Consider the following 27,187-nt stretch of genomic DNA (forward strand, 5'->3'; position numbering starts at 1 on the left):
ATCTTAAAAAAAAAAGAAAGAAAGAAAAAGAAAAAGAAAAAAAAGAAAGGGGCTGTGAACTGATGAAGTAGGCTTCATTTTTTAATTTTACTTTTATAACTTGACTGGTGCCAAGTTGGATTTTGGTCGGTCCCTTCAAATAAGATGAATGTCTACGTCTTGTCCCTACTCTTCAGCCTCTACTTTAGCACTGCACCAGAACCGCTGCCTGGAAGGCCTCCAGCATCCCTTCGATGGCCAAATCTCACAGCTTGATCTCCAGCTGTCCTTCCCATTTTGCTGTTCATCCTCCTTTTCCCTTAGCACCCTCTTCATTTTGCCTCTAGAACACCTTACTCCCGTGACCTGCCTTCCCCTGGGACCTTTCTTTCTTGGCCATCCCTCCTGTCTCCTGCATGTGTCCATGTTCTCCAGGCTTCTGTTCTCCAGGCCCACTTCCCTCCCTCCCCCTACCCCGTGCGCTGAGGGCTTTATCCCACACCCAGGCCCACAGGGTCCTTGCTGGCTGCCTGTTCTTCGGCAAGCTGCCTCAGCAGTACCCGGGTTCCTAACCCAGCTCTGGGTGGGGGTTAGGATTCTGCAGTTGTGAACCTCTGCAATGCAAAGACTTGAAGATGATTCCGCAAACATCTAACGAAATGCCCTCTGGATGCAAGCTCCAGGGGAGACCAAAGATCATCCAGTCGCTATCTGCTTCCTCTTCAGCCTTTTGTTTCCGAGCGCCTTCTCCCTTGAAAGCTCTGAATGAGCTCTAAATATACAGGAAGGCTGACACTCTACTGTCCTTTGAGGTAACTTGAAATTGACTACATTCTAGGCCGTCAGACTTCCGAGCTGGGAAACACGAGGGCAGGAGTATCTGTGGGATTTCTAGAACCGCCTCGGGAGCAGCCTTGGCCATGCGGGAGGCAGATGTGCTCTCCAGTGGAGCCTCCCCAGGGCTTAGAAGGCGGGGCTGGGCCCAGGGGATTTGAGTGTTCTCTGGGTCGGCATCTTGCATAGGCGACTTTGAATTTGACACCCCTGTCACACAGCCAGTGCCTGGAAACCCTGAAACTATTCCTGGTATTCATAATTCACATTGGGTAGGCTTTGGTGGTATTTATAGCACTCCCCAAGACAAGTTACTGCCAGAGGGGGCAGTGACACTTATCAGGTGTAGCGTAGGAGACACAGGGCTGAAGACATGCTTTTTCAGGCTAATTTTGGATTCCCTGTGGATGGGGATGGGAGTGAGGGCTTATCACATAGTATGCTTTCAGAGGCTCCCATCACTCTGGGAGACTGGAAATATGGATATCTGTGTCCATTTCTGTGCCTAGGGCTTGCTACCCTCTGTGTTTGTGCCTCCCAGCCCAGGTTCTCCCTAGCTCTGCTTTTTCTTGCTGCTCTGTTGTAGGGAAGCATGCAGACAGGCCTTCTTGACGAGCTAGCATTAGGCCACAAGGCTGTGGGGTGGGGATTCCGAGTGGGAGAGGGTTCGCTGGTAGGACGTCATGCCTTACAAGGTGTTGAGCAACCTGTTCCTGCTGTTGAGCTTGCCTGTGCCCTGGAGTGAAAGGGGATCTCCTTGGAGTTTTCTGGAGATGTTTGAGGTGCCTGTTAAGGCAGAGACAGGTGACTGCAGGGGCACTGGGCCCCGTCTTCCTCGGGGGTTAGGCCTTGCTAGCTGAAGAACCTTTTGAAATGAGCTGCCTTCCTGGGAGGGTGCCTCTGCGTGGGGAGAGTTCTGCTGCGAACAGGATGTACCAGAATATGGAGGGACTGGAGGCTGCCTGGGGTGTGTTGGTGCTTTCTACCATCCCTCCCCCTGTTACAAAGCCCTAACAAGCTGAGGTCCTTGACAAAGGGGAGGTGTGTGGCAGTGTGACTGGGCAAGCAAGGGGTTGCTTGCACGTCTGTGGGGACCAGCTACCAGGTAGAAGAGCCTAGGGATGGGTGGCCAAGTCCCGTTTTGCCTGGTTCGCTGCCTGCTATAGGTGAGCCTCTCATTTGTCATCTCCTGCTTTGAGCACCCAGGACAAATTGTCTGGGGTGGTTTTCTTTTTGTGGCTTGGAATGACTTGAGCTACCTGTGTGGTATAAATAGTCATAGCTTGGAAGCAGGTCTGCCAGAAAGCTTGGGAAAACGAAAGAACCTTCCCTTAAGTGATGGTGATGGGACAGTCAGGTCTGATTCACTCTGCCTCACCACCAGTCGTTGGGCCTTGGCTTCCGCATCTTGGGATTTGGAGAGATTCAGAGGAGGCAACAATGGAGCCTTTATTGGCGGCCGGCTCCCTGAGCAGCCTGCTCTGGTTGTTGCTGGCATCGTCCTTGGAACAAGGGCTTGCATAGGGATGGCGAGTGGGGACAAAGCTTGCTTTTGTGCCCAGGCCTTTCTCCAGTTTCTCTGTGTGCTGAGGATCAGGCAGGGTCATCTGCCTGCCTCTCCCTGATTCCTGGAGATGGGTATTAGAAATGGTAAGTTTGCAGTCTTTCCCATTGGAAGTCCTTCTATGCCTGGCATTTGTCCTCCTGAGTTGGTGTCGTGAGAAGGGACATGCTGATTGTCAAAAGGGAGGTGTCCAGTTGGTTCTGGTTTTTCTGTACCATTTGTGGAATGTCTCTGAAACCCCGATGTGGGGTAGGGTTGTATATGTGGGGTTGGGAGGTGGCTGGGTGGCTTAGTTGGTTAAGCATCCAGATCTTGGTTTTGGCTCACATCATCATCTTGGGGTCCTGGGAGCAAGCCCCATGTTGCATTCCGTGCTCAATGGGGAGTCTGCTTGAGATTCTCCCTCTCCCTTTCTGCCCTCCACCCATGCATGTGTTCATTCTGTCTGTCTGTCTGTCTCTCTCTCAAATAAATCCTTCAAAAAAAAAAAAATGTGGGATTGATGCAGTGTTGAGTGGTCCTCTCTGGCATCCAGATCCGCTTAGCCTGGGGCATTTCTTCTTTCTTTCTTTCTTCTCCACTCCTGCCCTCTCTCCCTGGTGACAGGGGATGTAATGGGAAGCCTTGGTTGTTAAACCACCATTCCAAGAGTCTGCTAACTCACGTGGTCAGCCGGCACAGCCACACCTGGCAAGTAGTGGGTCTGTTTTAAGAAAAAAAAAAAAAAAAAAAAAAAAAAAGACCATTTAATTGCTCTTTCTACCTTATAGGGCAGAAAAATAAGAGGATACCAAAATATGAATGTATGTTATTCAAAAAAGATAAAGTATTTTTTTAAATGGTAACTCTACCTTTCCAGTATTCATTTGAGGCTTGCATGTCCTTTGAAATTGATTTACAACAGAGGGACGTTAATTAGAGGTAGTTAGAAGCTCTGATGGGGATTGCGACAGGCCCGGGAGTGGCTGGGTCAGCGTAGGAGAGGGAAATACAGGAGTTGGCTAGATCCTTTCTGAGCACGTGAATTAATTCATGGTCCAGGCTGCTTTGCTTTGTAGGAGTCAGGAAGGAGGGCTGATGTGTTTCAGAAACAGATCACAGAGGGAGCACTGTGGAGTGTAGGTTCGCAGAAGGAGAGGACCAGGTGGCAGGCCCTGCGCTGAGGCTCTATGCTGTCTACAGTGGAGCCTGCCTTGCCTTCCGTCTCCTGAGAGGCCTGTGGGAGGCCAGTGAAGGTAAGCCATGGAGTTGGCTAGCGCTCTGTGGGTCAGGGGAGTCTGCTTTAGAATTCACCACTGCTGTTCACTTCCTGATGTTGAGCCCTTAGCTCCCCTTCCTGGACCCTGGGGGAGGAGATTTCTAGCCTGGGGGTTTGCAGGCAGGGATGTTGGAGAGGAATCCCACCTCAGGGAGGCAGGTAGTCTGCTGTGTTTAGGAGGAGGGTGGGGTGGTGCTGTAGGTGACGGGGAGAGGAGCAGGAGGCAAAGGCCCTGAGCCGGGGGTGTGGCTGTGCCCGCTGGTCCAGGCCTCCCTTCTCGGACTGGAAAACCCAAAGCCAGCTTGGTGCAAGGCTTCGGTGGGGATGGGAACCACGTGGAGGCTGCTGGCCAGACTGCATCCTCGGATTTCTCTTTCCCTATTGCATTGCTTTGGGTCTCATCTTTAATTGAAATGCCCTTGTTGGGAAACGGAGCTCTGGTGAAAATCTATCCTGGCCGCAGAGCAGCCAGCCCCGTCGTCAGGAGGAGGATGTGGAAGGAGACACTAAAACAACTTGAGCCTCCCAAGAATTGCCTTTTTGTTGTATAGTTGGGCTGCTGGTGGTGGCCACGGGCCCTGTGGCTGGTTGGGAGGATTTATTCCCCTTCAGAACAGGGGTGCCTCCTGCCTCTCCCCCAGCCCCATGACTCTGGTAACCCTTTTCTGAACTTCCATTGATGTTTTTGTATCCCATTTCCACCCGCCAGTGTTCATAGCGAGTGAAAAAGATGAAAGGCTCTGCTGTATTCAATAAACCACTGAAAACTCTCCCTCTTAGGGAGCAAGGCTGAAGCCACCCACTGACTTCCCCTCTCTCTGACCCCGCCTCTGGTGGCTGAGGGGTGATGAGGCGCTCCCTGGTGTTGCCCCCCTGAATCCTCTCTTTGCTTCCACCCTCCTTCAAAACCAGGGACAGCTCTGTTTTCCAGATGTGGATGCTGAGAAGCAGTGCTGGTGAAGGACCGATCCTGTGAATACAGGCGGTGGCCTTCCTGGCCGGGGCCCATCAGGCTTTTCCTGCCATTGGGCTCCATGCTTCGCTCTGCTCCAGCACCCCGTGCTTCTCCCGGCTGACACGCAACCCTTAGTTGCTGAACAAAAAGTGTTGGACTTTCCCAACACTTGTCTTTTGAGTTCTTAGAACAAATCTTCATTTCCTGATACTACTTTGCTTGTAAATGGGAAATCATATAGAAAGTACAGTGAGTTTCGTGGAGAGTTTAGTCAACAGGAAGTTACCCTTTCATCCGTATTTTTCTTTATGTGATTGAACTGTATTTTCAGTTCTGATTTGGAAGAATCTACTTGGGCTGCGAGTAAGTAATTAGAAACTTGGAGTTGCAGTGGATCACTTTTATTCTTGGTAGCAGCCAAATATCAAGCATTCTTGGAAGGTCTGATGAAATGCTCATTTTAAATGCAAATTCTTTGCGCAGTTAGAAGGAAAATGGAATCGTTCTGGCTCCCAGCATTCACTCAGCATTTTTGCCATTCCTTCTGATGGCTGAGGGGAGGGCTTGTGACTAAGTCCTTCAGCATTTTTATTACGAATTCAGATTTGTGCTTGCTGTGAGGAAGCCTTGCTCTGGGACATTAACCCTCTGTTGCCATCGGTGGTGTTTGCACTGGTATCACCCTCCCCCTCCACAGTCTTTGGATTACCTCTCTGATTGGGTTTATGGATGATGGATGTACTAGGAAATTCGTGGTGGCTGGTTGTTGTTTTTGTTTGAAGTGAATGAAATGTGTTATCAGACACTTTAGGTCCTAGGCTGTGTGCCTTTTAGCCTTAGAAGTTCAGCTTCCCTCTTGGTTCCTCTTTTGGATGTTTCCTCCCATTTTTTTCCTTTAGCCCACTGCTCTGTCCCAGCTTGGGATCTAGAGAGCTCTTGGACTTGTGTGTGATGGGGACAGTAAGATTCCTTTGCAGTGTGATGGGGTGGGTGGTTCCCTGTCCTGGACTGTCCTAGAAACACATGCACAATGGTGAACTCACAGAGGTGGTTAAAGATGTTAATCCTCTCCCCATGTCAGACATGTTAAATCCCTCTTTCTGAAAGTGAGAATTTTATTTGGAAAAAAGTTCTGTGTTCTTTGGTTCTAGAGGCCATTCAGGAGCCTCTCCATTAATCTGGTTTCTTTCGTGGGAGGCGTGCATTCAGCTAGAGCCAGGAGACAAGGTTTTGGGAATGGCAAGATGGTGGCCTAGTTTTTCCATCCATAAAACAATGACTTGATTCTGAGTCTATCCCCTAAGCTGGGGTGGCAGGTGGATTTACCGTTGCCAAGCATTATGAAAATGCAAAAACCATATACATCATTGAGTGCAGTTGTCCCCGTGTTATTCCTTCTAATTCTATTGCAAAGCTGTCTCACTTTGTTGCATACGCATTTTTGCAAAGCAGAATATAGAATTCAAGGGGCACCTGGGTGGCTCAGTAGGTTAAACCTCTGCCTTCGGCTTAGGTCATGATCTCAGGGTTCTGGGATTAAACCCCACGTAGGGCTCTCTGCTCAGCAGGGAGCCTGCTTCCCCCTCTCTCTCTGCCTGCTGCTCTGTCTACTTGTGATCTCTTTCTCTCTGTCAATTAATACAAATTTTTTAAGATTTTATTTATTTATTTATTTATTTGACAGGCAGAGATCACAAGTAGGCAGAGAGGCAGGCAGAGAAAGAGGAGGGGAAGCAGGCTCCCTGCTGAGCAAAGAGCCCAATGCAGGACGCAATCCCAGGACTCTGGGATCATGACCTGAGCCGAAGGCAGAGGCTTTAACCCATTGAGCTACCCAGGCGCCCCCAATTAATAAATATTTTAAAAAAGAATATAGAATTCAAAATAAAGTTGCCACATTGGTCCTTAGTTTGTTGACTGCAAAGAATCATTTTAGAGTTGGAAAGAGCTCCTCAGGTCCAGGAACTCTCTGCTTTTCATTTCTGTGACCTGAGGAGGTTGTCAGGGACTTCTTTGGTGGGTGGTGATAGAGAGAAACACGTTGTTCTCAGCCTTAATGCTCCTCCCAATGGGAGTGAGATAGGGCTGAGAGAACACTGGTGAGGAAATGGCCCTGATTGAAGGTATTAGACAACTAGTAGCTCCAGGTTTGAACCGCTGTCCTAGAAGGCTTTGAGAAGTAATGGTTGAGTCTGTGTCAGAGGTTGCAAAATCTCTGAAGTGGGCCAACATTGTCATTAAATGACAATGAACCAGAGACCTAGAAATTCAGGTGCTATGTCCAGACCAGACAGAGGAAGTCCCAACCCCAGAGGAAGAGTTAGGACTTAGGACATTGCCTGAGTGTTATTCCTGCCTCGTGTATTTTAGTAAGGGTTCTGAGCCCCCATGCCATTGGCATTTGTGTTGGATGATTCTGTTGTGGAGGCTGCCTTGTGTGTCATACGATGTTTAACACCATCCGTGGCCTCGACCCTCTAGTTGCCATTAACCTACATCCCGGACCTTCGGTTGTGACAGCTGAAAATGTCTCCAGACATTGCCAAATATCCCCTGTTGGGGAGAATTCTTCCCGGTTGACCACCAGTGTTTCAGTTATAGATGATGACCCTGGGAATTCATAAACAGAACTCTTAGATAGCTTGAACCCTATCCCTCCCCCCCCGCACTTTTTTTTGTTTTTGCTTTGAAATGTCAACTACACAGCTAAAATAGTGTTTACTAAAGCTCTTACAGTACATAAAACTGGCTCAAAGGCCATTTAGAAGAAAGTGATAAACACAGGCCTGAACTGAACTGTTGAGTCTGAACTGTTTTCCCTTGAGTAGATTTGACTGTGGTTTTCTCCTTAGAGTTTGGACACAGAGGGCTTACCTCCACTAAGCAGCTTGTACTTTTGTTTTTAGCTAATGGTTGTGCGTGGAGACGACGTGCGTAGTGACTAGAGGAGAAATCAAAAATGCTCTGAAGGCAAAGGAGATTTGGGCAACCTGAAAATGGTGATGGATTGGCTCCCATTTTTCAAACCTTAGGGTAAGCTTGGGAGAGAACGCTTAACAACTTCAACTTCTGTAAATACAGAGCAGATGTGGGTGCAGAAATTGAAGGAGACCATGACTTGATGAATTCGGGAGTTGCTGTGAATCAGTCTATGTGAAGAGTAGAGCATCCATTAAGAGCCTGGAGCCCTGGGTGCCGTATGTGGGCCCACCTTCCACTCTTTTGGTCAGGTCACCAAATATTTGGGCAGTAGTTTCCTTAGTCTTAGAAGAAAGGGCAAGGTCAAGATTCCTGCTTGCTAGGTGGGGGTGAAGTGCTGGGTGGTGAAGCAGGGTATATGAGACCATAGGATAAACCTGAGACTCTCATGGAGCCCTAATTTTGCTGAGGAGATTTGGAAGACACAAGGTTACTTTTGAATGAAAGCCAGCATGCACGTATTGAATAAGTGCAATATTTGCATGATCTGAATTTAAGCTAGAACATTGAACTCAATAAATGAAGGCAATCTCATGCTTGCTAAGAATTTCTTCTCGATGCCAGGTGCTTCCCTCCCCCTGCCCCCGCATTTTGTTGGAATTCTGGCAGAGTTTGCTAAGTCATGGGCCCAGGGTTCACCAAAATTATTTCTACATGTAAAATTTCTGGTGGGGGGAAAAAGAATCCTTGGTGTAAGTGATCTAGGGTAGATTCTAGGGTAAGTTCACATGCTCAACAACAGAGAGGACATTAGGGGAAAAGGGATCACAATAATAAAGGTTGTCTAGCCTTTAAGAGTTCATGTACTTAAAAGTTTACCTTCCTTCCTTTTGGCTTCAGTGCGAGAGCTTTTGGCTTGTATTAGCTTGTAACCAACACTGAAAAGGGTATGCTTGTGCTGTTGTGGGACGCTGGAGATTTAAACATGTTACCTGAGAGTTGACCTAATCTACAAAATGTGCCAGAGGAGATAGCATGCTGATGTAAATTTATATGAAATGGCAACAGTGGGGTTGGCCTTGGAGTCAATGTTGAAAGTTAAAACTACCGACTGGGGAAATTACCTAGCTGGGGAAAGTTAGAAGAGTAAGACACTCCATCCAGTCAATTTTTGTTTCTGAAGTTATTTAATGGTACAAAGGAGTTGTTTTTGGGTGATGACGTTCAAGACTCTTCATGACCGTACTTTGGAAACTAACGTCAAAGACTTTAGACTGTACCTACATCCCCATGCTGTCCGGTTTCTGGACAGCAGTAAGGCGGATGCCTGGCGGACACCTAGGAATGAAGAACACCTACGAATAAAGGCAGCTGTTGAGCAAAACTGCTCCTGTAACCATTTGTCAACATACCTTATGTGAGGTAACTTTACTGTATGACATAACAAAGATAATTTATAATGTCTTCATGAGGGCAGGAGTGGGTGGTAGTGAGGTTTTTGTCTTTTGTCAGCGTGTAATTGAAACAGAGCCTGGACCAAATGAGAAACATTTGTGTTTGGAAAAAGATTCCAGAGGCTTCTTGACTGGGGTCCTATATTGCTTCCTTATTTTCCTTGGAGCATGTAAGCAGACTTCTCATCTGGGATGAGCATTAACAACATGGCCATTTCTATCTGTTCATAAGCAAATGGATTTTAGGGCCAAGGGAATGGTGTAAATTCTAGACCCACAGGGCACACCCAATGAATCAGATGAAAAAGTGTGGAGGTTGACCTGTTTCAAGAAATCTGTGGCTACAGAATGAATGTATAAATGTCGTTGCTTTAACAGGCTCCTTCCCCAGAAGTTGTGTCCTTCATAAAGGAAAGTGGCTGTGCATTCCAAAGTCGCATACTTTCTGAGTAGGTCCCAGAGGAACACAGGCTTTGGAGAGAAAGTGAGGTGTTTGGCCCTTGGGGAAATAGAGCCTGAACAGGGTAGACTGATGAGATTGAATACTTAACGCTAGTGCGGGGTGTGTGTGTGAATGTGTGTGTGTGTGTGTGTGTGTGTGTGTGTAAAACTCTTAAACAAAAGCAAGAACCAAAAAACCCCAAAACCTATCCTTGTATTCAGGCTGTCAGTGTGCTTGGTTAGATTCTAAAATGGGCACCCTGAGGGCCACCCACAAGAACCCTCGAAACATGAAGGCATGGTCACTTCACAAGTAACAGAGTCCTCACCGTTGGCCAAGGTTGATGTTGGATGCTGTGTTGGGCACAAAGGTAAAGGTGGTGGCTTCCTGGCCTGCCAGGATCTCTCAGGGAGGTGAAAGGCACCCAGAAGCTAACTCTCTGGTCTGAGGTCTGCCACAATGAGACAAAAGGGTAAGGCATGTAAGGGAAAGAAAGACTCATTTTGATGGGGAGCATTAAAGGGGTTGTCTTAGGGCTGGTGGCGGAATGTGAGCTGGATTTTGGGGGAAGGTAAATTTATATCCGGTGATGCTGGTTGGGCTTTCCTAAAAGGAGTGGGACTTGGGCACAGACCCCAAAGTGGGTGAGTGAAGGCAGGAAGTGGTGGGGCGGAGAGAATCCCAGAACACTCTGGAGTCTGGTTTGTGGTTCGTGGAGGCGGGGTGTGTGTGTGTGTGTGTGTGTGTGTGTGTGTGTCTATATCTGTAGGAAGGCGCTGAGTCTGGAAATCAGGTAGGGATCTAACTGTGCAGGGCCTCCTATCCGAAGGGGTGTGTGTGTGTGTGCGCGCGCGTGCGTGTCTCTATCTGTAGGAAGGCGCTGAGTCTGGAAATCAGGTAGGGATCTAACTGTGCAGGGCCTCCTATCCCAAGGTAAGAAATTTGAAATATACCTCTAATGTGTGGAGAACACACCCAGGGGAGAAGGGGGGAAGGAGGTAGAGAAGGCAGCGTTGCAGGCAGGACAGAAAGGCACAGGGAAGAAGAAAATGAACACCTTTGAGTCAAAATTCGGGTCTTTCTGCTGTTGTTAGACTGACAGATGGGGAAGCCAGGCTGCTCATATAGCCTGGGCCTTTGGGAAGACTTGATTTTTTTTTTTTTTCTTTTTGTATCTTTATTACAGTTGCAAGTTTTCAAGCGTGAACATGGAATCACTGAGGTATGCTGCACTTGGAGGAGATCCAGTCACCCTCTTCTTCCTCCCCAAATTCTTAACTTATGTTAATTGTCTGTGAAGTTCTCAGTCAAGAATCCTTCCTGCCCCTTCTCAGTGTTTGCTTGCTCTGAGTCTGCTGCGTACCCTGGGTAGGGTGCGAGGGATGCCTCCAGGAGAAGTCTTTGCTCTATAGGAGCTCCAGGCTGAGACTGGAGAGGAGAGAGGATTAGGATTCTAGAACAGTATGAACAGCTCACTGGTGGGGGTTTCCCAAAATATGCACAGGGAATTACAGGAGAATGTATTGGGGGGGCACTGGTTGGGATGGGGCAGAGGAGAAGACGCCCAGCTGTGGGAGATGATGCAAGTTGTGGCTTACATAAAAATTATTTCCTACCTTCACTTGGGACCTAAAGTTACCTTCCAATAGCCTTGAAGTACGGCCAGTATTTTGGGGCTTTTTTGGGGTCATTTTTATCCCCCAACTGCAACCCCAGCCCTAGTTCGGGGCAGAACACAGGCTGTCGTGTGTGGGAGTTAGTCAAGGGATCCTTAATCCTTCTGCGTCAAGTATTGCCTGTGGAATAAAACTGTACTGGAATTACTCCACCATTTAAAAAAGTATGTAGGAAATAGTGAGGTTGATTGAAAATTTATTTTAGAGCATTTTTGTCTTAATCTTTTTTCTCCGAAGATACCAGAAGTACGGCTACTACTCTGTGTGTGTGTGTGTGTGTGTGTGTGTGTGTGTGTGGCAGGTGTGGGGCATTTGCAGGGGAGACTCTTTAAAACCTTTTGCCCTTAAAAGGAACCATTGACTTCTCTTAGCACTCAGCGCAGTGCCTGTCATCTGGGTGTGTAATAAAAGGGGCAGACGTGAGGGCTGCAGGAGCAGAGCCACATTCATGCCTCCCACCACTGCTTTGGGGCTGGGGGCCATCCCGTCACCCAGGGCGTGCAGGGAGAGGCACCTGAGGCCTGGAGGTGTGGCCTTTTCCTGCCCAAGTCCTCCAAGGCATGTGGAAATCACTAGGAATGACACTTGAGCACAGGCCCATGCCCCAGAAATGCAGGGCTGTCATTGGAGGGTTTATTTTGAGTCCTGGCCGAGACCTTGGTGGAAAGGAACTAGCTGTTAGATGCAGTGACTAACACCAGGATCTTACTTCTCACCACGAGGGTCAGCCCCCCTCCTTGGCTGAGGGGCCTTGTCTGCAGATTGTCTGGGGTAGACATCATAAAGCTACCTCTGGAATCTGTTCCCCGGTTGAGCTCTCCTCCCCCGTGGGTCCCATTGGGTGGAAACAGTGACTGTGCCTGTAAGTGAGCACTCTGAATTTGAGAAGGGTCCCATTTAGAGTCTCAGTGGGAAAGGGGCATGAGATCATTTGGTTCCCTTGTTGGTTGCTGAAACCCTTTGTCCTCCTGAAATTGGCAGGCCTTTACTTTTCCTGAACTCTTAGCAATGGTTTCCCTGGAAGCTATTGTTTTGAATTCATCAGAAGAATGTTGGGCTTGTGATGCATGTGCGTGCACTTGCATGTGTGTGCACTCACTCGCATGTGCGCACGCGCACACACACACACACACACACTCAAACTGGCAGGCATGTACACACACACACACACACACACAGGAAAGCCAGGCCTGTCTTGGATTCCAGAGATGGCAGGATCCCGTGGAATGTTTACTTCTAAAGAAAGTGACCTATTAAAGAGTTGGTTCTGTATTCTTACTTGGGCTTTTGCTTTTTTAAACCAGATTTGAGCAAGGAGAATAGACTTTTCAGAGGAGGTAGGGGATAGCAGCACTTCCTTTATTAGGCACATGCTATGCTGTGTCTACCCAGGGTATCCATCCAAGAGGTCTGAAAATGGTGACAATGTTGTGAATGTCACGGTGGCAATGATTGGCTATTATAACCAAAAGATAAACGTGACACCTTTGTCTTAAAAAAAAAAAAAAAAGAGGGCTCGTTTCTGAATTGCATGCGCTTCTTATTTGGCCAAGATGATATGGGTAAGTGTGTGCAAGGGGATAGGAATTAAGACTCGACTGCTCGTGTCTCTAGATACCTCACCAATTTTTTGGTAAGCAGGTCACTTGACCACCCCCTGAATGAGCAGAATTCTCCCGAGGAAGGTCAAGTATTGATGAGGCCCCCGAAGGAGAATACCGAAGCAACCTTGGCCTTTGTAGCCAGCTGAAGAGGGGGAGGTGTCAAGTGTTCCTCCAAACTTGCTGCAGCCTCCGGGCCTTCACTGCCTTCTTAGCTGATCAGGAAGACTGAGCTGGTTCCTGGTAACAGAATGTGCTGCAGGAATAGGCCGGCAGAGCCTTTAAGAGGAAAGACCACTGGGTTTGCAGAAACCCAACACTGGCTTTTCCCAGAGTGACAGGCAGCACCAGAGGTCAGCGTGGCCTCAGCCTCAGAGCACAGGACTGCCCCAGGGCGTGGACGTTTAAAAATGAAAATGTATTTATAGACGGTGCCCCTGGGGCCAGAATGTTCACTGTTCCTCTGTGGGCCCCACCCTTTGACAAACACAGACCTCATTCCACAGGCTTGCTGGTGTGTCTTAAATGGGGGCTGAGAGTCCTTGTCATTGACCTGACTCCTAACTCCTCTGTAAAAGAAAAAAAACATTGCTTTGTGACCTATCCATAGAAGAGTGTATAAAGTGTCTAGGTATCAGTGTGAACAGGAAAAGGTACGTCCATCAAGCCTAGAACCAGGTTAAGCCATCAGTGTTACAAATACAGAACAGAATTCCCCCTTGATCTCAGAGGTGACAAGTGTCTTAACTTTCTGTTGGGACCAATCCTGCCTTTCTTATTGTTAGTACCTATGTAGGCATTCCTAAATAACGTGTATTTTTGTTCCCTGATGTTCATTTCATTCTGGGTTTCGAAAAATCAGTGACCAAGTACAAACAGAGCTTTGGGAAGCTTCCTGCTGAAAGTGTTTGGCAAAGGATCCCAGAGGCGCAGAGAACTCTCATGCTGTTGTGAGCGTTGATAGCTGCGGGTCTGACTTTTTCCACCAGAAATGCTACCAGAAGCCAATTTTCTCAGTTGTCCGTGCTCTGGTGTATCACTTTGTAAATGGGGTTGTCATTCACACCCCCATTTACAAAGGGGTCACAGGAAGTTCAGAGAGAACTAGAATAGGGGACTCCTTATAACGTTTCAATCCAGCAGGGGTCCTTAGCCAGACGTACAGAGAGAAACTTCAGGTTGCTTTTGGACTCTTTGAAACCGCATGCATTCTATGCTTTTGGGTGAAAGTGTCCGTGATCCTTCCAGAGGACTTGGTGGACCCTCCTTCTCCATAAGGTTAAGAACTACGCAGCCGTCATGGTAGGTTGTGGTTTTTGTTTTTTTTTTTTGTTTTTTTTTTAATGAATGCTGGAACTGTGGAAGACTTGTTGAAATACATTCAATGTGCTGCTGTGTCTGCGTTGACTTTGTACGCCTGAGCGTGCCTGAGTGTTGAAAGGGAAATGAGCAGTAAGTTATACTGTGGATTGTCCAGGGTGGAATTCTTGACCGTCCCACGGGTGGCCCAGCAGGCTTTACATGTTCTCTGAAGCCTGCATCTCCTTTTCTTGACCCAGAGTTAACTAACGAGAATGCCAGAGTGGGGAGGGTGGGGGTGGGTAGGGGCCGGATTGGGATGGTTGCTGTAGTTTCAAAAACAAATGACCTCACTGCCAAAGTTCTATTTGATGCAAGAGAAACCCTAACCTTGGCCTTATAAATGATGGACCTTTGTGGAAACACATCCAAATACCCATTTAGTGAGGGTAGGGGCACATGTGTCGCTGTGACGTTCACTGCCTAGAAACAAAATACAGCTATTGTTAGGACAAACTTCCTAGTCACTTCCTTGAGAGATGTGGTCGTTTAAATCTATAATGAGGGACATTCGCGTCTTCAGAGTAGGGAGTAATGATCCTAACTGTGACCTAAGTGTGACCTAACTTAACATGAGGTTACTTCCCGCTTTATTCCAGCAATGTGCGGCAATTGTTGAGTTCCTTAGCTGCGGGACCCCTGAGCTTCATGTTCTTTTTATGGAGGAGGTGACGGCAGGAAAGCAGAGTTCGGCGTGATGTGCCCAGGGATGCCTTGACTTGTCGGGCTCAGCTGGAACTAAAACCCCAGGGAAGGAGCTATTTCCATGATTATGGCTTAAATATATAATTGGATGAAGATTAGCTTAAAAACATAATGAGACTCCTTTCCTAGAGAATTAGCATTCTGAGCATCTATATCATTTGAACGAAATGACCGTTGACAACAGTCTTAGCTCACCCATTTTGAAATGCCCTGCTTAGTCTTAGAGCATTTCCTGGATGGTTTCTGGCCTCTTGGATCTGTAAACCCGATGTCTGGAAAAGGAGCTTTTGTTCTGGTTCTGTGTTCCTTATAGTTCATAAACTGAGATTTTTTTTTAGGTGTTAAGTTTTTTGTTTGTTTGTTTATAAGGTTTTTCAATTTCTCATACTCAAATGTGAACAATTTCCTTTTTCTTTTACATGTTGTTTTTGAAGAAAACCAGGAGTTTCACTTAGGCAGTTGAAGTCTTTGGGGATTGGGGGGGTGGGGGAGAATTTAGGGGAAGGATTAAGATTTGGAAATGCAGGCTGCTCTGTCTTGTTTCATCGGTTAAGAGCCAGATGGAATAAGAGTAACATTTAGAAACTGAGTTTTATTAAGGAAAGTAATTTACAGGTAAATTTAAGCTTTATAGACTTGATTCTGTGATTCCATTCCTGGTGTTACCATTACTTGCTACTAATTTTGGGCAAAACGGCTCCTCTTGGTCATGATTTCTCTCCTCTGTAAAGATAGGATGGGTACAATGACCTCAAGGACACTAGGCAGCGGGGGCCCCATGTTGGATGGATCTGTCGAGGGGCTGCTCTGGGGCTGCCGGGGGTGGGGTGGTGCCCCTCCTGAGACTGAAGACAGACGGGTTGTCCCTCTGGGGGTACTGCACAGTGCCTAGAGAGAGACCACTAGCCTCAGGAGTGGTTTTCTGCCCACTTTCTCATGAGAACCCCACCGGTGTCCTTCAGTGTTGGGAACACATCGCATACCCACTAAGGTGGCCACCTGCCCTGACACATGTCTTTTGTCTCCTCTTCGCCAGCGCGCTGCTGTAGGGTAACATCTGGGCTGGGTTCCTGGACCCTTGGCTGTCTTGCTGCCCACAAACTCCTGGATCAGCTTGTTGAAAACAGTGAGTAACCTGCACGTTTCTACTTGGCATGCAACTATAGACCTGTGGAATTTGAGGGCTGGAGGGTTGTGGCCAGTAGTGCCACCGTCCCGCCAGCTCTCCCAGAGGGACTGCCTTTCTCACACCCAGCTCCAGGAGCCTTGGACATGGCAGCTGTGCCCACAGACGTGACCTTTCTGCCCCTAGCAGCCATAAAGGGCACGGGGCCTTCCAAATCTGCCTGCTTAGGGCTTCTCTGTTCTACCACCAGGGCCAAATACTGACTGTCCATCTTTACTAGCCCCCAGGAACAGCCTCTTCATGGGGCAAATGCAGGTGCTGTGCTTCTGCCTGCCCTCCTGTTAGCCTGCGTGTTCCTCCTCATCTATCCTGTCTTGTCCTCATGTTACCCTCCCTTTCAGAGACGCCTTCTCTGACTCCCTTAAAGACCCTCTTCCCCCCTCCCCCGACTCCTCCCCATATTCTGTCTCTTCACTTTTCTCTTACATCCTTGCCTGCATTTTGCTGTGCACTTAAAACAGGCTTGGTCTCTTGTTATCGGGTAGACGACCCGTTCATACTCAAATATTCTTCATGTGAATGAATGGATGTGCTATATGCCAGTGGCTAAGGTAGGCACAGTGTGGGCGGTCATGGAACTTCCAGGAAGGAAGAGAAAGACCAAGTAAAAACTACACTGTCACGGTCGCAGCCCTAACTGGGTGGATGATTTTGTTCTGAGTGCTCTAAAGCAGGGTCAACTGGGGGATCTGATTAAAAAGCGGGTCCTGACTGGGTCGGTCTGGGTGGGGCCTGGGAATGTGCCTTTCTAACAAGTTCCCAGTGGTATCCGTGCTACCGTTGTGTGGATCGTGTTCGGAGAAGTAAGGTCTAAGGTTCTTGGAATATAGGACATTTGCCTTTGAGTGTGACCTTTGGGGATCTGCTCCAGGGGTGTGTGTGGGGGGGGTGGGGGGAGGTCTCAGAAGTCCTGCTGATCTCCCGAGGAGCCACCTGGACAGACCACTTGAGTAGTTAGCAGTTCCAACAGCCATTGAGGGAGTACTCACAGTGTACTAGGCACTAGGCTAAGAGCCTGGCACACAGCCTTGTGTCTTAGCCCTCCCTCCAGCCTGTGAGGCGGGCACTCACCATTTCACCGAGGCTGGGATGAAGGAACTCGCCGCGTCACACAGCAGGTGCCTTTGGTGTCCGGCTTTCAGGCTGAGCTCTCCATCCTCTGGCCTTTACCACCTGAATCCCCACTAAAAATGGGATTTTTACTGCTGGTAGCAAGATGGAGTTACTGATTATTAATGTTTTCTCCCATCTTTCCCACTCTCGTGCTCCTCGAGGATATGGCCTTTCCCTGTGTGTCGGTTTTAAAGTGTTGCCTCTATAGGCAGTCCAGCCTCTTGAGTTAGGGGAGGAACTCCGTCAGTGTGGGGTGGGAATGGACAGAAAGAGCTGTATATTCATGTAGGAGGCCCACTTTTCGTACTACCTCTGCTAGCCTCAGCTAGCCTCCGTGGGCCAGTTCTCCCAGGGGACTGATGGCTCCTGGTGATCCCCAGAGCCGGTGCCACAACCTAGTCATCCAGAGCTCATGGCTGGAGGCAGAAGGCGAGGGGTCAGGCTGACCATTTCCTGGCCCCTGTGCAGGATTGCTGTATCAAAGACATCATGGGGTGCCTGGGTGACTCAGTGGGTTGAGGCCTCTGCCTTCGGCTTGGGTCATGATCCTGGGGTCCTGGGATAGGGCCCTGCGTCGGGCTCTCTGCTCAGCAGGCAGCCTGCTTCCTCCTCTCTCTCTGCCTGCCTCTCTACCTACGTGTGATCTCTGTCTGTCAAATAAATGGATAAAATTTTAAAAAAGAAAAAAAAAAAACCAAAGACAATCATGAAGTAACCTTTCTCTGCTCAGGCTTGTTTTCTCTGTTCTGGGTCAGATTTGCAACTGTAGTGCGTTAGGTTTTCAAGGTTTTGATGAGGCTCCTCTGTTTGGCCTTCTATTTTCTGGGTTTGTTTCCTCAACAGCAAAAGGAGGGCAGGGACTTTGCCTGGCACAGAGATTTGTTGTATATATGATGCTCTTACCGTACGATGTACACAGCCCAGCTGCTCTTTGTTGCCTGGCCGAAGTGTCCTTTTCCACCTGGTTCTGGCTCCATTCCCTCCAGCCAAGCTCTTTCCTTTTCTTTGAGGCCAGTTTCTTTGCAGAAATGAGTCCCTTGAGGACCGGGATTATGCTTCCTCCATCCTTGTATCCCGGGACCCAGCACTCAGCCTTGAGCCCCATAAATATGTGTTAAACGAACTCCACGAAGTCATTTCCTTCTTCCATTTGCTTATCTAAACTAACCTATCTGAAGAGCAAAGAATTAACGGGCACTGCTGATGGATCCCTGAGCAAACACTTAGTGGTAACTGTGGTCACACTAGTCTCTGGTAATTATAAGCCTTCGCAAGTAAACACGACGGTAGGCGTGTCCTTGGCTTTTGTGGACTTCAGAAGATCTCCTCTCTGGGGTCTGCAATTGTTTGTGATAATGGGAGAGAGCCAATGGAGCGGAAGATGTTGGATAAGTGTCTTAAAGAACATTCTTTGCTTCAACAGGTTGGTTTTTTTTTTTTTAAGGTCTTTTTACTTGGTAAAGTTAAAATAGCAATTTACAATCTGTTATTTTAAGAAAAGGAAGGGAAAGATGACTAAAAAGGGACCTGCTGATCCTTCGTATTGATAGGCCTCATATTGACGACCCTGGCCAAGGACTATAGCTTTCTGGGCCTGTGTTGAATGTCAGATTTGGGACTGGTATTCCTCTTTGTACCAGACTGTACTTTTTTTTAAAAATCACAATGTGACAAACGGACTTTTCCTCCCTTCAAATCACTACTCTGGTACCTGCTGGACAAAATTCTGTCCATATCTGCCATTCAGAATGTCCCATCTGCAAAGCCAGCGTTGGTTACAGAGCTGTTGGGGTTGGGGTTGGGATTGGGCGTGGAGTGGTTTTGCCCACAGCAAACAGATTTTATTTTAGTACCAGTTTCTTACCTTGTCTGAAATTGGGGATTCACGGTGACATCAGATCCCAATTCTTGTTCTCATTTGGGACCCTCCGAGGCATGTTTCTTTTTACTAAAAAGGAAAGGCAGTGTTGCTGCTTAAAGGAATGAAGAATGGAATCTGCCAGCTTTTACTTCTCTCTCCTTGCAGACAGAGCCCTTACTGGCTCAAACATACCAAATGATATTGTTAAACCTCTTGGTTTTTTGAGGGAAGAAAAAATTTTTCAAGGTGGTATCAGGACTCCCTGAAGTCCTCATTGTGCCCTTTGTGAGGAAAGTGTTATTTGAATAAAATACAGTATAATGTTCCGCATAATACGTCACAAAATAAATGTATCCTGGACATTAATTCCATGCTGATAAAAATGTATCCTGAATTTAACAACTGCATATTTCTTAATTATTAACATCTTTCCTTGTTAAAAAAAAAAAAATTATATGTGACCTTTCACTTTCTGCTTGCTGGCCATGCTTTGTGCCCTCTGTCTCCCCATTTACCTACTTGATAATGTTGCAATGAGTATTTTTTAAATAAATTAAAAAAATCTTTAAAAAATTGACCTTTGTAAGAGGTGATTTAATTTGTATTTGTAACAAGGGTGTGAAGGCCCTCAGTAACACAGAATGTTGATCTTAAATTTTTTGTCATTTTGAAAGTCAGATAAATACAAAAAGCCTTCCAAAATAGGGCCATGCCAGCTCTGGGAGTTCATAGGTCTTCAAACAAGGTCTCTAACCTGCTGGAGTTTACCAAGATGTCTCTGCTGGTTCTGCAGTTCAACCTTCAAGGACTTCTTATGGGGGCCCTCTGAGCTTGCCTGGTCCCCTCCGATGGCTCCTTCGCTCTGCCTCCCACCTGTCCTTGTTTATACTCATTGGTGCGCAGCGTTGATAAATGCTTGGGAGTGACCCCTTCTGTTGAAGCGTGTTTGAGAGGGAAGATACGGGTCAGCCTGGAGGTTGCTCCTTGCTTCCCATGGTGGCCCTGACCTCTCTCCTGTGTCTAGTTTCTCCCCCTCTTTTCTGGCTCAGAGGGGAACTCCTCAACTGCCTGCCACGACCACGCTGAGCTGTGTCGAGGGTTTCCCAGGCACCCAGAAGAACTGACACTTGTCAGAAACCGATTTCTCTGGGGCAGAGTTGGTCAGCAGGCCTCTGTGGCAGATCTGCTCTTGAACGGGAGTGGATGCTGACAGGATGAGAAAAGGCTGAGAAAGTTCCCTGTGGGGTGAGTTTTGCTGATCTGCCCACCCTATAATAGGCTTTTCTCCTCTGTATGGCAGCCGGTGCCCTGTCTGGCCGATTCCTGCACTTAGAGCAGACCTCTTGGGGCCAGAACCACTTCCAGCACAAGTCCTTGGTGTAGACATACTCTTGCCTTGAAAAAGTGATGTTCTCAGTCTCCAGATGGATCTCCTGGGTGGCTTGATGGTGGGCTTCGGTTTTGAGTAGATGCACTGAAGACTGTCAAAAGCCATTACATTCTTTGCTCCTGGATCTGCCTGGACCTCCTTCCCTGGGAACTGCTCTCCTTGGGGGGTACACACTGGGCAGCTCACAGTAGAACGAAGGAGTGGAAGCTCAAACATCCATCTTGACTACGGCCACAAGGCTTGGCACCAGCCCGACTCACGAGACTGCGTCGGTTTCAGAACAGTAGCTGTCTCTCCAGATGTTTGGTTCAATAAAAATATTTCCGCGATAAAAAATGCCCTCAGATGCCCTGCTGAGAGTGGAGGCGCTCAGCTCCGGAGCTCGGCTCTGCAGCCGGAGCACGTGGCTGCACCCATGAATTGCGTTTGGCAGTGTGATGGTGGGCCAGCTGCATGGCTCCCATGAGACGAAGGGGCAGTGGAATGGAGAAGATGTGAGGGAAAGTAATGAGGTGGGAGGCGGGAGGGCGGCTGACCTCTGTGCAGCTGCTGAATTTCCAGGGCCGGGCTGGGGCTTTGCTGTGTGGAGTGCACAGTACAGCTGCTGCTGCTTGGACCTGCAGTGGTGAGGATGACTCAGAAACCTGGAAGGAGGCCATGGTGATTTCACTACGGGATCAGAGGCCACACTAAAGCCCTCTGGGGTGGGAGTGGTTGCTGGGGGTGGGGGTGGGGGCGTGCTGGGGGTTGTTGCTTTCTGATGAATTAGAGTAATCTGGATGCTAGTGCTCTGGGATCTGCCAATTACTGACTTGGGACGTACTCTATTTTTACTACTGAAAAAAGAACTCTGGTGGCAAAACACTGTACAAAACAATAGCAGATGATATCAAGGAAGTTCAGTCTGTTACGGAGGTCATTGGTTTTGTGAATTAATTCCCTTTAGAAATCCTGTTAAAGGGCCAGGTTTTGGCCCCGGGTGTAGATCCTTGGGGCACCCCCAGGGGCTTCTGGGAAGTCAAGAGGGGGGTCTCTAGCCTCCACTAATCCCATTTCTCAGAAAGGAGGAAAACTCACTCCTGTCCAGATGAGGGAATATGGTCTGTGTCAGTTTAAATTTGTGGTCCTCTGTGGCAGCAGCAGTATAAGTGACTTAAAACACCACTCATGTGTTCCCAGACTTCAAATCTATAGAAGTGTATGTCTCACTGGTCTAAGATGTGGGCAGGCTGTATTCCTCTGGGAGGCGTAGGGGAGAATCCATTCCTTTGCCTCTTCTAGCTTCTGGAGGCCACGTGCTTTCCTTGGCTAGTGACCCCGTTGCCCCATCTTCAAATGCAGCTTCCCGTTATCTGCCTCTGACCGCAGCCAAGAAGCCTTCTCTGCTTTTGAGGACCTCACTGATTCCACTGAGACCACCTGGATCATCTAGGAAAAATCTCACTAGCTCAAGGTCCTTCAGCCTATTTGTGAAGTCAGCTGTGCCTTGGGATGTAACATTGTGACAGGTCCTCTAGATGACAATGTAGACCTCTTAGGGGGGCCATTCCATCTACCCCAAGGATCTGCCACAGGGTCTAACCAATATGATGAATTCCTAGGCTTGACAGGGAGTTTAGTGGCTGGAGTAAGCTCAAGGATGCAGGTGTTCTGACTGCTCAGGACCCCTGCCTTGTCCTTGCTGCTGTTGGCTGCACTATGGGATGTCCTGCAGAGGTGGGGTGGTTCCCGTCACAGGCTGTACCCTGCATTATAGCCGTTTCATCCCTGGGTAAGAGGCTGTGGGCTGAGGAGAAAAAGAGCCATCCCTTCTAATGGGGAAGAAAGGGACAGAGGCACGAGATTGGGGGGTAAGTGACTGCAGTAGAGTTCTGCCTTGTTTGTGGAAGACTGTAAGGTGACTGTGATCCCTTTGCATTGATGGAGGTCTGTTGTCAAGGCTTGGTGTGCCAAGGCACAGACACAAGTGAGCTAGCTTCAGTGAAGTGGGTGGGCCTTGTGGCATTCAGTGTAGCTCCTTAACTGCAGCTGACCTTTATTGAGCATTTACTGTGTACCTGGGAGAGCACTGGGGACCATCTGATACATGCTTGCTTGTGCTTGCTCTTTGAGAAGCAGCGCAGGGATATTTCTGCATTGTCCTAGCCCCTGTATACTTATCAAAAGGAGATCAACTCTCTGCCTATACTTCCTGTGGAGACCTCACACTTGAAGATCTCTCTGTCTTGCTCACCACCTCACAGCTTCCTGGTTCAGTCCTTATACCTCCATGTCTGATGCCTAGGAGATGCCTCTAAATGGCTGAGCTGGAGCCAGGTGTCCAGTTGGCCTGGAGGTGGAAGAGGGGCACAGTCACTTGGTTCTATGGGCAAGTTGATGGTGACAGATATAGACAGTATGGGGAGGAAGCCTTGCCTTAATTGACAGATGTTTCCGTGGAAACCCTTTGCAAAGTGCATTTATATCGTTTCAAAAGACTTGTTTTTTGAAATAACTTCAAACTGAGAGTAAAGCTGCAAGAATACACATGTGGCTTAAAGGTAAATGATCAATTACAAATCATTTGCCGCATTTGCTTTATCATCTTCATCCCTTTTATTTTCTGGCCCATTTGAAAGTGACGTTGTACCACTTCACCTCTGAATACTTCATGTTTTCCCTATCAACACGAACCTTTCTTTTCATAACCAGTTCAGTTTGTAAAAGGAGGACCTATATAACCTTGATCTTTTGTTACCTAATATACAGTTCGTATCTAAATGTCACCACTTACCGCAATAATGTCCTTCACAGCAATTCTTTCCTTCAACCTAGCATTCAACCCAGGGTTCTGCGGACTGTGTGCTGTTGTAATATCTCTGTAGTCTCTTGGTTGGGAGTATCTTCTCTGCCCCCCCCCTTTCATGATAGTGACATTTTTCAAGAATATGGGCAGATTATTTTGTAGCAATTTAGGTTTGTGTAACTCTTCACTCTCATGATGACATGTATTTTTGTCAGGAAGCCTGCGTGAATGATGCTTTGCCTCTTAGTACATCACATCGGGAGGCGCGTGATGTCCTTTTGTCCTGATCCTGGTCACGGTAGCTTGGCTCCTGTGGTTAATGTGGTGTTGAACTGGTGTGATTTAATCTGTGTTCTAGAGGATGTGAGCCCTTGAAGCTGGGCATTGAAAGGGAACCTTCTTCTTTAAAATTCGGTCAGGGGGATGCCTGGGTGGCTCAGTTGGTTAAGCAGCTCTGCCTTCGGCTCAGGTCATGATCCCAGCGTCCTGGGATCAAGTCCCACATCGGGCTCCTTGCTCAGCAGGGAGCATGCTTCTCCCTCTGCCTCTGCCTGCCATTCTGTCTGCCTGCTCTCTCCACCCCCCCCTCTGATAAATAAATAAAATCTTAAAAAAAATTTTTTTTAAATTCGGTCAGGTTTGCCAGTGCTTTTCACACATAGGAGTTTCCTGAAGTGGGCATCCTTTTCCTCTGTAACGTGTGTGCTTGAATAGAGTTAGAAGGGTTGATGTCCTCAGAGCCCACAGCTGCTTGCGAGGAAGAAATTGCCTGAGGTTAGAACAACCTTGTCTGTGCTCTTGCGGCAAGAGTGAGGTCCATGCAGAGGTAGAGGCATGGTTGTGGTGGGAACAGTGGGTTCCCTTTGATGCCATCTGACTGTCCAGGCTGCCTCTGAAGTACCTAGGAGCAGAGGAGCCATTAGGACCCAGAACTCCCTTCCTCTTGCACACTTGACAGGGCTGTCAGTGCTAAAGAGGAAGGTCCAGGTGCCGCGACTGCATTCCTTGCCCACGGAGCTCTTCTCTTGAGGTGTCGATGGCAGGTTGGCCTAATGTGGTTTCATCAGCTTGCAAGTTGTTACCATTTCAGGTTGGTAAGTCCCATGATGGTTGCTCTTACACTGATGATGGGTTCCCTTTATAAATGTGACTCTCAGGACTGTGGAGGCTGCTGTGTGGGAAGGATACACTTCTGAGAGCTCTGGATACTTCCAGTTGGATTTTTGGACAGGCTTTATCCTGTATTAGTGCTTCTCAAACTTCTTCCAGTTTCATTGTTTTGTGTTGGACAGTTGTTGGACCAACATCTGTTGGACATTTGACCCTGTTGACCCCTGGAACTGTTGTTCCCACTTGTTGCTATAGAAACAAACAAAATGACTGCATGCAATTCACTGTAGGATTAAGAGGGAAAACGGTACTCTTTGTAAATAAAGTATTAGGAATACTTCTCTACCCTTATGGTCCTCATATACTGTTAAAAAAAAAAAAGTGGGAGAACACAGAGGAATAGGACTCAGGTAGTATCCTTGAGTTCAGGGCTTTTAAATTAAAAGGACAATTGCTAAGATTTAATTGATTTATGGGTTCATTTGTTTCTCAATTTTTTTTTTTTTTTTTAAGATCTGAGCAGTTGTAATGCCTGTGCTTATTTGTGGGGGGTTATCCCTGTGTGACTTGGGACATGTTTGTCAATGTCCTCAGAAGAATCAGCAGTGACAGCGGGCCCTCAACACATACCAAAGACAGCTGCTTGGAGAATTCAATAGGCCTGGGCATATATTCCCAGAGGTTTGCTTGTGTCTGAATTGGAGTAAAAATTACAGGCAGCCTTAGGAAAACTAGATGTGGAGACATTCCATCTTCTCCAAAATGACATTAATAATGTAATTCCTTCTCTTGTGCCTTGGTATCAGCAAATGTTTCTCAGGGCTGTAGATGCTCCCTTTTTTTTTTTTTTTTTTTAAAGATTTTATTTATTTATTTATTTGACAGAGAGAGAGAGACACACAGTGAGAGAGGGAACACAAGCAGGGAGAACAGGAGAGGGTGACGCTTCCCGCTGAGCAAGGAGCCTGATGTGGGGACTCAATCCCAGGATCCTGGGATCCTGACCTGAGCCGAAGGCAGATGCTTAATGACTGAGCCACCCAGGTGCCCCAGGACTGTGGATATTCTTTACTGTTAAGTATGTCATTTGCTCTTCTACCTTTGGAGTTTTTCTCATCAGGAGGGGACCTAAGTTACATGCGTGTCACTTTTTGTTCTTCTTCCTTCTTCTAACAGCCAGTCTGTGCCTAATACAGAAATAACTAAGTAGTTATGATCTGGTGCTGGTCCTGGGTGGGGAGGGAAGCTGAGGTTGACGGAATAGGAGTAAAATGTTCAGGAAATACACACACATACACAGGTATGGGGAAGAGCAAGGTGAACGAAAAGTAATCCCATGAAAATGGAGCGGTACCTCTTTTACTTGGGTGTCCTCTAGCAAGGAGGAATGCAGAAGGGGTGAATGTTGCAAATAATTGAAGTTCCCCCTGATAACAGGCAAAACTGTTTCTCTTGTAGATGACTGAAGTCTATTTTATACTCTCCCTCTTAAAGAAATAGGAGATCAGTATCATTTCCCTTTTCCTTGTGACTCAGACTTCTGTCCTGGGCCAAAATAGTGACTCTCCCTTGGGGGACATGGGTGGTTGCCCTCTGCCATGTCCTGTCTCATTTGACCATCTCTGAGTCGGCCTCTGAGTCGGTATTTGCACTGTGCAGATAGGCCCATGGTTTCAGGCAGGATACAAAGTTGCCAGGGTAAATCCAATGACCAAGTGGGTTCTGGACTCAGAGATTGCTCTCTTGTGACTTCACACATGTGGGCTTAGTATTGGGTATTGACTTAGTGCTTGAAAGTGTTTTCTGATTGCTCAGGGTTAGTAGCTGTTTTGTGCCCAGATCATAAACTATAGAAAGAAGACAAAATGGAGAGGCCAATGTCATTGAAGGACGATGATCACTTAGACTTCCCAAGACAGGGTGAGCATGCCACGTAGGAACCATCAGGGTGGTCAGGAGACAGGAGTGAGGAGAAAGCCTTGGGCAGTGCCTTTACTGGGGTTTCCATAAGAAAGGGCAGGGGAAAGAGTTAAGAATTGGCTAGTTTGGGTGCCTGTGTAGCTCAGTCAGTTGGGCATCTGCCTTCGGCTCGGGTCATGATCCCGGAATCCTGGGATCGAGTCCTGCATCGGCTTCCCTCTGCCTACCTCTCTCTGTCTCTCTGACAAGTAAATAAAATATTAAGAGTAAAGAAAAAGAAAAATGCTGGAAAAAAGAAATAGAAAAAGGGATTGGCTAGTTTGAGTAATCTCAGTGGGGTTTGGGTTCTAGGAGTAGTGGCTTGGCCCCTGGTGCCCGGCCCTGGGATTATTTAGGGGAAGGGAAGCGGGGCTTGGTGTCTGAGTTGGACAAAGGGGATGCCAGGGATTGACGTATAGACTCTGGATTGGCTGCTTGTGTAGCAAGGGCGTTGTCCTGGCTGAGCCCTTTGCTGTCTCTAAGAATTGGTTGTCCCTTGGAGGGGCAGTGTCTCCCTGGGTCTGGAAGGCTCCCAAATGCCAGAGTATCAAGAATATAGAAAAGAGAGTTTATATAGTTGTCTCTGTGATGCAGTGGCCTTGTAACAGGCTGAGGTTGCTGGCTGTCTCAGGTGGCAGAGTGTCAGATCCTTCTGGGTCCTTACCGTCTTCTGCTCTAACTCTGTGGTGATTGGAGGCTTAAGGACTATGGGAACCACCCCTCACACTTCTTTCTACTAGAAAGAGGTGTCTTCATCAGTGACGGGCATTTCCTCTGTTCTTTGCCTTATTCAGGAATGTACTTGAAGCTGGACGCAGCCTTATTTCATTAAGGAAAAACAAGCAAGTAACTGGCCTTTGAGCACTAGGGAAAAGGGAAGGCTGTGCTGGTGGGGAGTTTGTTTTCCTCTCAATCTCTGGTGGGTATGTATATATTTTAGTAACGTACCAAATGCCTAACACAGTCCTTTTATGAGCAGGCTGTTACTCAGATGTATCTTACAACTTTTGTTTACTATGTGAGTGAGTAATACACTG

At 47.6% G+C, this 27,187-nt stretch overlaps 1 protein-coding gene across 3 annotated transcripts in view; it reads left to right on the forward strand.

Moving 5' to 3' along the window:
- Positions 1 to 27,187, forward strand: part of TLN2 (talin 2) — a 423,915-nt gene that overhangs the window by 56,907 nt on the left and 339,821 nt on the right. For all 3 annotated transcript variants that reach the window (XR_006602771.1, XM_004758776.3, XM_045067453.1), the window contains exon 2: positions 15,783 to 15,872. The gene's annotated coding sequence lies outside the window, so the exon portion shown is untranslated. The remainder of the gene's footprint in view (positions 1 to 15,782; positions 15,873 to 27,187) is intronic.

This window comes from Mustela putorius, unplaced genomic scaffold (assembly GCF_011764305.1).
Source record: "Mustela putorius furo isolate JIRA1106 unplaced genomic scaffold, ASM1176430v1.1 tig00003896_pilon_pilon_pilon, whole genome shotgun sequence".
In the NCBI taxonomy this organism is placed as follows: Eukaryota; Metazoa; Chordata; class Mammalia; order Carnivora; family Mustelidae; genus Mustela; species Mustela putorius.